Source organism: Chiloscyllium plagiosum, chromosome 29 (genome assembly GCF_004010195.1).
Source record: "Chiloscyllium plagiosum isolate BGI_BamShark_2017 chromosome 29, ASM401019v2, whole genome shotgun sequence".
NCBI lineage: Eukaryota > Metazoa > Chordata > Chondrichthyes > Orectolobiformes > Hemiscylliidae > Chiloscyllium > Chiloscyllium plagiosum.
Genome location: NC_057738.1, coordinates 10,449,239 through 10,461,098, shown reverse-complemented (window position 1 = coordinate 10,461,098; position 11,860 = coordinate 10,449,239).

The window sequence follows — 11,860 nt, the reverse complement described above, 5'->3', positions numbered from 1 at the left end:
AGGCGTCGTGTTGCCATGGTCTGGCGATGGAGGAGGCCAAGGACCTGCATGTCCTTGGAGGAGTGGGAGGGGGAATTAAAGTGTTCAGCCACAGGACGATTGGGTTGGTTGGTGCGGGTGTCCCAGAGGTGTTCTCTGAAACGTTCCGCAAGTAAGCGGTCTGTCTCCCCAATGTAGAGGAGACCACATCGGGTGCAGTGGATGCAGTAAATGATGTGTGTGGAGGTGCAGGTGAATTTGTGATGGATATGGAAGGATCCCTTGGGGCCTTGGAGGGACGTGAGGGTGGAGGTGTGGGCGCAAGTTTTGCATTTCTTGCGGTTGCAGGGGAAGGTGCCAGGAATGGAGGTTGGGTTGGTGGGGTTGGCACACCTTTTCCAGCACTGATCTCCTCACTTTCTCCTTACAGGAGAGCTGTCAGAGAGAGAGATGGCAGAGAGATTCAGCATGGAACACCTTCTTCAATGCAGCTGTTTCTTTGACTAGCAGATTCCAAAAAAAGACTGACTGCTTGCTCTGAACAGCCAGACTGTTAAAACCAAACCAAACCAGAGAAAAGCTGAGCTGGGAAAACTGGCCACTCCCCTTTCATTGTACAGGGTTTTTTTTTTAAGATTCTTCAAGTAGATAAACACAGGAGCCTCTGTTTTTACGACCCCCTCTAACCTTGTTAAAGGAGCAACATTGTCACAACAGATACAATGACACAATTTGAAAGAAAATGTGACAAAAGTGGAACGTAGAGGTACAAATATGTATCAATCTCGGAAGGTGGTAAGTCATATTTACAGTATGGTTAGCAAGTCCTATGAGATCTTACAATTCATCAACAGAGGCATTAAGTACTATGTAGGGGTGCGATGATGAATCTTTATAAAGGTGTGGTTCAAGCACAGCTAAACTATTACATCCAATTCTGATTACCAGATATTATGAAGAATGATCAGTTGATTACTTTTTGTAGGGATTCAGTTAAGAGAAACATGTTACTAAAGCAGGGAAACTTCCTGATCCTTCTATTTACGCAAGACATTATTTCACACAATGTATGTGCAACAGACATCTTACACAGCACACATACGTTGTTGTGGAAAATGATTATTAGTTGTGGCATAGTTCTTGCAGCATTATAAGTTAAAGAACTACAGAAGTTTTTAATACTGATGGAAGCCATTCAGGTTAGCGAATCTGAGCCTGTACTTATCACCATCAGTTCAAAATTAATCCCACTTTCTCTGCATACTTCTGTATTATTATTCTCTAAAGATGAAATCACGTCGATTCCATAGCAAAGACATGATACCACTGGGGGAAAAAAGTATGAGCACTGTTATGCTGCAGAGAATGAACTAGTTGTATTTTTTAAGAACCCAAAAGTTAAAAGTGAAACTTGTGGTCTTCACTTTTTGGATGCAAAGCCATGTAAGTTTCAGTGGAAAAAAAAAAGTTTTGAGTTCTGAAGAAAGGTCACTGGACCCAAAACATTAACTTGGATTTCTCTCCACAGATTCTGCCAGACTTGCTGAATTTTTTTCCAGCAATTTCTGTTTTTGTAACTTTTGGAGAAGCTGGATTTGATACAAGCACTTCCAACTCAAGCGAAAACCTTGGTCTAACTGACCGGCTAGTGAATTGCGGATTTGTCCATAGAATCCCTACAGTGCAGAAAGAGGCCATTCAGCCCAATGGGTCTACACTGGAGAGCTATCCACCCAGACCCAGGCCTATCACCCTATCCCTTTAACCCCACATTTATCATGACCAATCCACCTAGCCTGAGCCTTCCTGGGCACTAGGGGGCAATTTAGCTTGGCCAATCCACCTAACCTGCACATCTTGGACTGTCGGAGGAAACCAGAGCACCCAGCAGAAACCCACGCAGACATCAGGAGAACATGCAAACTCCACACAGCCAATCACCCAAGGATGGAACTGAACTCAGGTCCCTGGCTCCGTGAGGCAGCAGTGCTAACCCCAATGTGCTAACCATTGTTTACTGTCGACAACATAGTATTGTTGCTAAAAACCAAAAGACCAATAAGACAGTCACCCCATTCCACCTTGTGGTTTGGACTCTTGATCCACAGAATTTGCTTCTTTTTGCCTAAGCTTTCAACCCATAAAATTTCTACAGAATTCTCTGTGTCTCTGCTGTTTTTGTGAATGAATGTGTGGGTGCTTGGGTTTAAAGACAACAGCTAAAGCCAGCGAGTTGATTGGTCATTTCTACATTTGCAATAGCTCATGAATTTTTGAGACGTGATTTTCAGTGCACAGTTCCCATCAGTGTCACAATTGTGTCAATGTTAAAATGATCATTTACAATATTGACTAACTAACAGAAAGACTAGCTTTTCCCTGTTCATTCTATCAGCATGTCATCAGTTTAAAGATGGCTTCAGGTGGCATGGTGGCACAGTGGTTAGCCCTGCTGCCTCACAGCGCCAGAGACCCGGGTTCAATTCCCGCCTCAGGCGACTGACTGTGTGGAGTTTGCACATTCTCCCCGTGTCTGTGTGGGTTTGCTCTGGTTTCCTCCCAAAAATGTGCAGGTTAGGTGAATTGGCCATGCTAAATTGCCCATAGTGTTAGGTGAAGGGGTAAATGTAGGAGAATGGGTCTGGATGGACGTGCTTCGGCAGGTCGGTGTGGACTTGTTGGGCCGAAGGGCCTGTTTCCACACTGTATCTAATCTAATATCTTCTTGCCTTATCTTTTTTTTACCAGAAATGGTATGAGCTTTATAAAGTCAAACAGCACAAAAACAGACCCTTCTGCCCAACGTGTCTATGCCAACCAGGTTTCCTAAACTGAACTTTGGTTCATGTCCATCTAAACCTTTCCTCTCCAAGTCTCTGTCCAAATGTCTTTTAAATGTGGTAATTGTGCCCACTTCCAATGGTTGTTCATTCCATATACACACTACCCTCTGTATGGAAAAGCTGCCTCTCAGTTTCCTTTCAAATCTTTCCCCTCTCACTTTAAACCTATGCCCTCTAGTTTTGGACTCCCCTACCCTGAGGATAAGACCTTGGCTTTTCCCCTTATCTTGCCCCTCATGATTTTATAAACCTCTATAACGTCACCACTCAGCTTCCTACGCTCTAGTCTTCAAAAGTTTAATTGCTCCTGATACCAGATTTTTAAAAGGACGACTTCAAGATGAACCCTTAATGTAAACAAGTGCTTTCTGATCTAACTGGTCCAATTTGAATTTTAAGATTGCAGCCTTTTGTTCTGAAGCCTTCCACAAGGGAAAGTACTTCAGCTGGGTCTACACTGTTAAGTCACTCAACTTTCTAAACTCAAAAAGCCATGTTTAATCCAATGTTACCATTTTAGGAAAATCCTATTGAATCCTTAATACCCATGTCTTCAAATAATGCATTTAAAAATTAAAGTACTTTTTAATAAAATTATATATAAATATATACAGTAATTGTTTTTTTAAAATTAGTTTAAAAATATCTAAATGCAGATTTTCTATAAACACAAGAACAAGGGTTAACAAAATCTGCAACAAACCATGTTGTTAAACTGGAGTTTATTTATTAGCCACCAGAGGGTAGACTGGGTCCATTTATAGATCAACAGCCAATTAGTGCTGTGGCTGGTTTTTGGGCAGCTGTTACCAGATCATGTCCCATGAATCATGTCATGTAAATTATTAAAAATAGATATTTGCAATCACAAATACATCACTATTTTTAAAGTGAAGGGCAAGTGTGTCAATGCTGTCAAATGTAAAGGCATTTTGGGGCACAGAGTCACTGGAACTGAAAACTCTTAAGTTAAAGTCCATAAATTACACTGATATATAAAAAGGATAATTGCTTGATGGTTGGTTTGTAATGCAGAGTGATGCCAACAGCATTCAATTCCTGCCATTGGCTGCGGTTACCATGAAGGAGTCTCCTTTTCAAATTCCACCCTGACCTGAGGTGTGGTGACCCTCAGGTTAAACCACCATCAGAGTCAATCTTATTAGAGAGCAGGCCTATGGCCTATATAGGACAATCGTGACTTTACATAAAAAGAGAGAAGAAACAAAGGTACTGCGGCAATAAAGTGTGTGAATAGGTTGAATGACGTATGTCCTGCCTAAAGAATTGTGATTTGTTTTAAAACTTATTCTTAAGTTGTGGCCCCTGCTTGGAAGATCAGTATTGGGTTTTCTCAACCTTGCTGAGCTGACTGGTTTATGGGGTCATTTAAGGGAATAGCAAAGATGATGGCATGAGTCTGGAGTCACAGCAGGCCCCAGGCTGGGTTTCCTCTTCGAAAGGACTGGAGAGAAGCTGGTGAGTTTTTACAACAATCCAATAGCTTTGTGGCTACTTTTACTGATCAGTTTTTTTATTTCTAGATTTTTAAAATGGAATTCAGTTCTCAAACCCAATTATCAAAATGACATATATATATAGATGAATATATTTTAATGTAATTAACTTATCCACTAATTTATTGGTGACAACAACCCTTTAGAAATAGATGGTTAAATGTGTGGGGTTTCTTTAAGAAAGACTGGAGTTGCAGATATTTCATACGATGTCCGTACACCAATTCCAACTAGCATGACTCTTTATTTTTAATGAAGTGCATTTTCTTCCTACATTACAGCAATTACCATACTTGGAGACTGCTTATTAGCTGCAAAACGCTTTGCAACTTGCCAAGGTTGTGAAAGTTGCTATGGAAATGTAGATTTTAGCTTTTCTAAGCTGAATAGGCATCTCACAATGTGTGTTATAATAGAATTAATTTAAAATAAAAAGTAACTTTAAATCCCTCTATAAATGTGCATTTTCTATTTGCACACACCCCACAGTACTGCATTCTCCAATGGAAAATTGTGCTCCCGTCATTTGGATTTCAGATGAGAAGCTGAAAGTCAACTATCAGAAAATCCACTTAATAGTTCAAGCAGCACAGTTTTGCTGTGCATTTGGTGCTTGAATATTATAAACCCAGAGTCCTAGACATTTGGTAAAACATCTAATTTATAGGGAAATCCTGATTGAGGAAAATTGTTTGATTTGCGAGCCCTTTATTAAGAAATAATTGGCAACCACTTGCTAAAAGTCTTACAGACCAGTTCACAGACACAAATGGTTTCATATGTTTGGTTGCCAAAACTCCTAGCTAGTTGGAGCACTTGCCCAGACTGTGGCCATTGACGTCATGTGTTTGGTATTCAGGAAAATGTGGGAAGCCTCTTAAGAATTGGTTGTCTTGTAAGCACCATAACTGGATTTAAATGGGCTGTTTTAAATTTGACTAATATTAAAGGAACTAACATGTTTTCTGGAGCTTTGGAAAGTGAGAGGTGATCGAATTGAAATGTAAAAGGTTTTGCAAGAAAGATGTTGAGAGACATGTGAAGAATCTGGAATTACAGGCCATAAGTTCAGAATAAGATCAGGGATGAGGAGAAATTCCTTTATACAGGGGGTTTGTGAAATTTCAGAATTCACTTCCACAGGGGATTTTGGACACTAAGTTGACGAGTAAAGTCAAAGTAGTGACTGATAGGTTTTGTGCCATTAATGGAATCAAGAAAAATTGAATATAAAGTGGGAAATTGGAGTCAATGGAAACGTTCAGTCATGCCTTTTTTGAAAGATAGAATTGCCTCAAATTCATATATTGTAATTTTTTCCAATTTCTCAAATCCTGTGGATGTGTGCTTTATGAGCACGGTAAAATTTGGCTCTCTGATAGGTGTGGCAATGTTTTATGATTCACAAAACAATGAAGTTGTTGGACTTCTAATCACATCATGGGATTGTCATATGATAAGCTAAAGTCCTCACAAAGCAATAGAAGGAAGAATGAAGTCCTGTAAATCTCACCACATCCACCACAAACTTCAAGTCCTTTTAGATAGTATTATTTCAAAATGATAACCCAATGGAGGAGTTAAGATTGTGGAGAAATAGAATCATGTGTCCTCAACATTACCAAGGAGTAGTATATGTGTACTGAAAACGAGGAGGTTTCTCTATCAGACATAAGAGATTACAACACCCAGAACAGGAAGAGGGTGGGGGAAGATTTGACTCAAAGGGCAAGTGCAGGGAGAGAAACAGTAAAAGAGTTGAACACAAGGTCCTGAACATGACTGTAAATATGACCACTTTGTATTTGTAGGTGTAATTAGAAGGTGGTGTTTGAGGGCGTTATTGTTGCAGAAAAATCAGTGTTATACTTTGTTTCCAGGATGACCCTGAAGTATGCTGGCTTTAGAAAATCAATATGAAGCTTGGTAGCCATTTGAACCTGAAGATGAATAGCTAAATCGCATGTTGAAAGGAACATTCGACCATATGCAAGCAGTGTAATTTGAGAGAAAACTAAGAACCAAAATGACTGCGGATGTAGGAAATCCAAAATGAAAACAGAAATTGCTGGAAAAGCTCAAAAGGTCTGGCAGCACCTGTGGAGAGAAATCAGAGTTAATGTTTCGGGTTCAGTGACCTTTCCTTAGGACCTGTTGAAAACCTTCCTGTTTTGTGGAAGGGTCACTGAACCCAAAACATTTACTCTGATTTCTCTCCAAAGATGCTGCCAGACCTGCTGAAATTTTCCAGCAATTACTGTTTTTGTTTGTAATTTGAAAGTAAACTTGACTCTGCGAATACCTTTGGGGAGATGATCCATCTCTTATCAATGTATAACCGAGAATGAGTCAAACCCTGTCAGTAATAGCCAGCACACAACCATTACATGACTGATAAACACAGCACAAAATGGGGCTATTGGAGCAGTGTTTTTTATTGCTAGCAGGAGTAAAGAACTGTACAAATGTGCTTTTCACAGGGGGAGGTCACAGGTAAAACCAAACACTGTTGAACCGGATTGATGAGGACAGAGTTATATGGACATCAGTAAGACATTGGATAAGGTTCCTCACGGTGGACTGGTTAGCAAAGTTAGATCACATGGAATACAAGGAGAACTAGCCAAAACTGGTCGAAGGTAGAAGACAGAGGGTGGTGGTAGAGGGTTGCTTTTCAGACTGGAGGCCTGTGACCAGTGGTGTACCACAAGGATCGGTGCTGGGTCCATTGCTTTCTGTCATTTATATGAATGATTTGGATATGAACATTTGGATATTGTTTGTAAGTTTGTAGATGACACCAAAATTGGAGGTGGAGTAGACAGCTAAGAAGATTAGAGCTGAAAAATGTGTTGCTGGAAAAGTGCAGCAGGTCAGGCAGCATCCAAGAAGCAGGAGAATCAACGTTTCGGGCATAAGCCCTTCTTCCTGAAGCTTTTCCAGCAACACATTTTTCAGCTCTGATCTCCAGCATCTGCAGTCCTCACTTTCTCCTAGCTTAGAAGATTACCTTGGAGTACCACAGGATCTTGATCAGATGGGCCAATGGACTGAGGAGTAGCAGATGGAGTTTAATTTAGATAAATGTGAGGTCTTACATTTTGGAAAATCAAATCAGAGTAGGACTTACACATTTAATGGGAAGGTCATGGGGAGTGTTGCTGAACAAAGCGACCTTGGAGTGCCAGTTCATAGCTCCTTGAAAGTGGTGTCACGGGTAGATACGATAGTGAAGAAGGCGGTTGGTATGCTTCCCTTTATTGGTCAGAGCATTGTGTGTAGGAGTTGGGAGGTCATGTTGCAGCTGTACAGGACATTGGTTAGACCACTTTTGGAATATTGCATGCAATTCTGGTCTCCCTCCTATCGGATGGATGTTGTGAAAGCGTTCAGAAATTATTTACAAACATGTTGCCAAAGTTGGAGTGTTTGAGCTATAGGGAGAGGCTGAATAGGCTGGGGCTGTTTTCTCTATAGTTTCTGAGGCTGACGGGTGACATTACAGAGGTTATGAAATCATGAGGGGCATGGATACAATAAATAGACAAGGCCTTTCCCTGTGATGGGGGAATCTAAAAATAGAGGACATAGGTTTAGGGTGAGAGGGAGCAACCTTTTCATATGGGGGTGGTGCGTGTATGGAATGAGTTACCAGAGGAAGTAGTGGAGGCTGGTACAATTACAACATTTAAAAGGCATCTGGATGGGTTTATGAATAGGAAGGGTTTAGAGGGATATGGCCCAAGTTCTGGCAAATGTGTCTAAATTAGGTGAGGATATCTGGTCAGCATGGACAAGTTGGACCAAATGGCCTGTTTCCATGCTGTGCATCTGCATGACTCCATGTTATTGAGAGCAGTATGAAGAATCTAATGTATGAAGTCCATCTTCTTTTGAGCGATGATGTCAATGCCATGGCAACTTGTGTGTCCTTGAGCTCAGCCAGTGAAAAAGGAGACAGTAGACAACAAAGGTTGGATGTTTTCAGCAGAAGACAGTATCAGTTGGTCTTTTGTACAAACAACAAAACAGGTTGTTTTTTGAAACTAATATCTGAAAGAGTCTTAGAATTAAGTTTGTATCTTAATCCTTTCCCTTACAGATGATGCGTGCCAAAGGACAATCAGAAGCAAAATCAACAAGTACTGCTTCACAAAAATGGATAGTTGAAATGTGAAATGAGACCATAAGACATAGGAGCAGAAATTAGGCCATTCAGCCCATCGAGCTCACACAAGTTTCTCAACCCCATTATCCCACTTTCTCTCTATAACCCTTGATCCCTTTGTTATCCAAGAACCTATCTATCTCAATCTTAAATATACTCAGTGACCTGGCCACCACAGCCTTCTGTGGCAATGAATTCCATCGATTCACCATTCTCTGGCTAAAATGGGCATTGTGACCCCCATCCTATAGGGTTAGGATTGTAGTCCTGAGGGACAATTACATTTTTCAAGATAGTGATAGATTTTTATTCAGGAAAAGGTATTAAGGAGTTTGGAAAAATTGTAGTCAAACGAAGTTGAACCACTGATCAGCAACAATCAACTTGAACAGCAGAACACAGTGACCTATTTCTACTCCTAGGTCAAAAATGATGATAGAGCAAAGAAATTGAAAATATATTCCTTAATTCTTCTTAGAGATCACTTTATCTCAAATGTTGCCAAATGATCACTTGGCAGAGTTGGGTTGTATGTCCAGCAAAGGATTCCCTGTGAAGTAACTGAGATACAGTATGAAACTACTACAGCCAAAGCTACGTTCACTAGAGATCATGGAGACTCAATCTTAATCAGTCAAGAACCTTAAACTTATAAACAAATTGCCCCAAGGCCCAATTAACATAGGATAAGTCGAAGAGAAGGTTAAGGTAACAGCAGTTTTGTTTGATTGGAGGCGCAGAGGAGGGGATAAAGGCCTTGGTGGGGATTGGGGAAAGTGGGGAAAGATCTGAAGCCAGGGGATGTGAATAGCTGATTGATCTGTGGAGTGGTGACCAGATGTTGACAATAAGTTCCTCCTGCCTACCAATAGCAATGCGCTGGTCTCCCAGGTAGCTGATCAGCCTGAAAGTGAACAATATGAGGAGAAACCTTCAGGCCGCCAAAAAAAGATGATGTCTCTCCTTCTTTCTCATCAGTAAAACAATACCTAAAGCAAGCCATTTATTTACCCTCAGTTGGTGTAAACTGTTGTTTTTAAACCAGTAACAAAGACTATGAACAGTTAGAAACTGTGAATCAGTCACTCTGTGCCTCCTACAAGCAAACAAAACGTACCTGGAGAAGAGAGATTGAGAAATAGCAAGTCTTTGCAAAACAAAAGAATCATCTCAGTGAACCCCCTTATCAGGGACTACAACTGCCTGACCAGTTATTTCTTTTTCCCTCCACCCAGAACACTAATGCTTTTTATCTCTTTGTGGGAGAAAAGGGGATTAGAGTTTTAGCTAACAGAAGTATTTGTCTATGGTTCATAATTGTTACTTGTGAAAAGTCTATTCGTTTGTATTAAATTTTCTTGATAAGAACCAAAACCTGGTCTATACTTTGTCAACCTGCATCCAAAAAGATACAAATTGGGGAATTTTGTGCATTTTTATAAAATCTTTAACTATTGCGCCAACTCCAGGAATCATGGGGCTATATTTCCAGCACACTACTCCAGTGAGATGTGGCAATCTCTGCTCAGGCTGGTGGTCTTATGCCATGTGAATCGTATTGGTAACTTGCAACTGTCTTCACTATAAATGATGCAAGTAATACCTCAGAAGTAACCATAGACCAGGCTATAGAAGGTCTTACATACATTTTAAAAGTATGGACTAGGCAGTATTAACATAGATAACGGGGAAACAAAAGTTGGTGAGAGCCAACTTTGGATTAATTTAGGTTTTGGAGGACAGACGATCAGCTAGAACATGCACTAGGGGGACACTCAAAAAGAGAAGATAAATGAAAGGAGGAAAATATAGTAAGAAAACCAGACCAACATCACAACAAACATAATTGAAAAGCAGAAGACTGCAGAAGCTAGACATCTGAAATAAAAACAGAGAATGCTGGAAACACTCAGCCATTCAGGCTGTAGATGTGAAGACAGAAGCAGAGTTACTGTTTCACGTTGATGACTCTCCATCAGTGCTCACCAACATTAGCAAAACAGTTATAGATTTGCACCAGTCGTGGATGCGACAAAGACCAAAGGAGGGTCTGTGATGGGATGGAAGACAGGGGAAATATAATGACAGAAATATTAACTCTACAGGGCCAAAGTGAGTAGCGATGGAGGAAAGAAAAACAAAGAAAGAAAAGATATCCTAGCCATCCAATCTTCAAAACCAATTGAATTTGGACTGCCAGTGGCTTTGTCATTAGAATATGCAGGAAGTGGAGCATATGAGTTTCAAGGTGTATTGTTGGAAGGGGACACCCTCGCCAGGCCCTACTTAGCTTGGGGGACATCACTTGAGTGAAGGCAATTGCATAGCCTCACTCAAGACGTGGCCTGAATAGACGGACTCTAGGTCAACCCACAGCAAAACCCTAAGACAAAGCCAAATCTCAGCCAAACGGTTAACGTTTTTTTTCAGGATCCGGGCCAGCAAGCCACTGTAGTTGCAGCTGGTGTGTGGATTCAAGGCAAGAAGAGTCTCTCTAGCCTCAAATGAGTAAGAGAACTGATAGGCCAGTGTCCAGGTGAATGCACACCCTGCAAAACCTGCTTACGTCTGGCATGGAACAATTAAGTTGCCCAGCAACATCCAAATCAGAACCAATCATTTGGTTAAATGGTCACCCAGCTCAAATGGAGGTTGATATCGGTGCAGCTGCATCAGTGATTACAGTCTTTAACAAAATTCACTCTGGACTCCAACCCTTAAGTTTGAATAGGATCTTGGCTCGACTGAGCACCTAGACTGGGGTACCTTACAGATTAACGGTACAACTTCGGTTCCGGTCTCATATGAGGAGGAGCTAGCTCAGTTCCCACTGATTGTGGTAAAAGGCTTGAGCTCAAGCCTGATGGGGTGAAATTGGTCGGGGGAAGTTTACCTATTTGGTTCAACATTTTTTGGATGCCTGAGTGAAGTCCTAACTCAATACCCGGAAGTCTTTTAGGAAGGTCAAAGCAGCCAAAGCCACCTTGCAATTGTCCAGAAAGTAATTCCATGACTCTGTAAGGCCTGCCCAGTGCCATTTGCCTTACAGGCAAAAGTAGGTGTAGAAATCAGAAGGCGAAGAAATCATCAAAACAGTACACTTTGCAGAATGGGCAGCACCAGTCATACTGATTGTGAAGCCTGATGGGTCAGTTCACCCTTGTGGGGATTATAAATAAACAGTAAACAGTTTCTTGCCATTGGATAAATAACCAATCCTTCACAGAAAGGACTTGAATGAAAAGCTGGCAAGGGAAAGGGTGGGCTGTCCTTCCTGAAACTAGATTAGATTAGATTACTTACAGTGTGGAAACAGGCCCTTCGGCCCAACAAGTCCACACCGACCCGCCGAA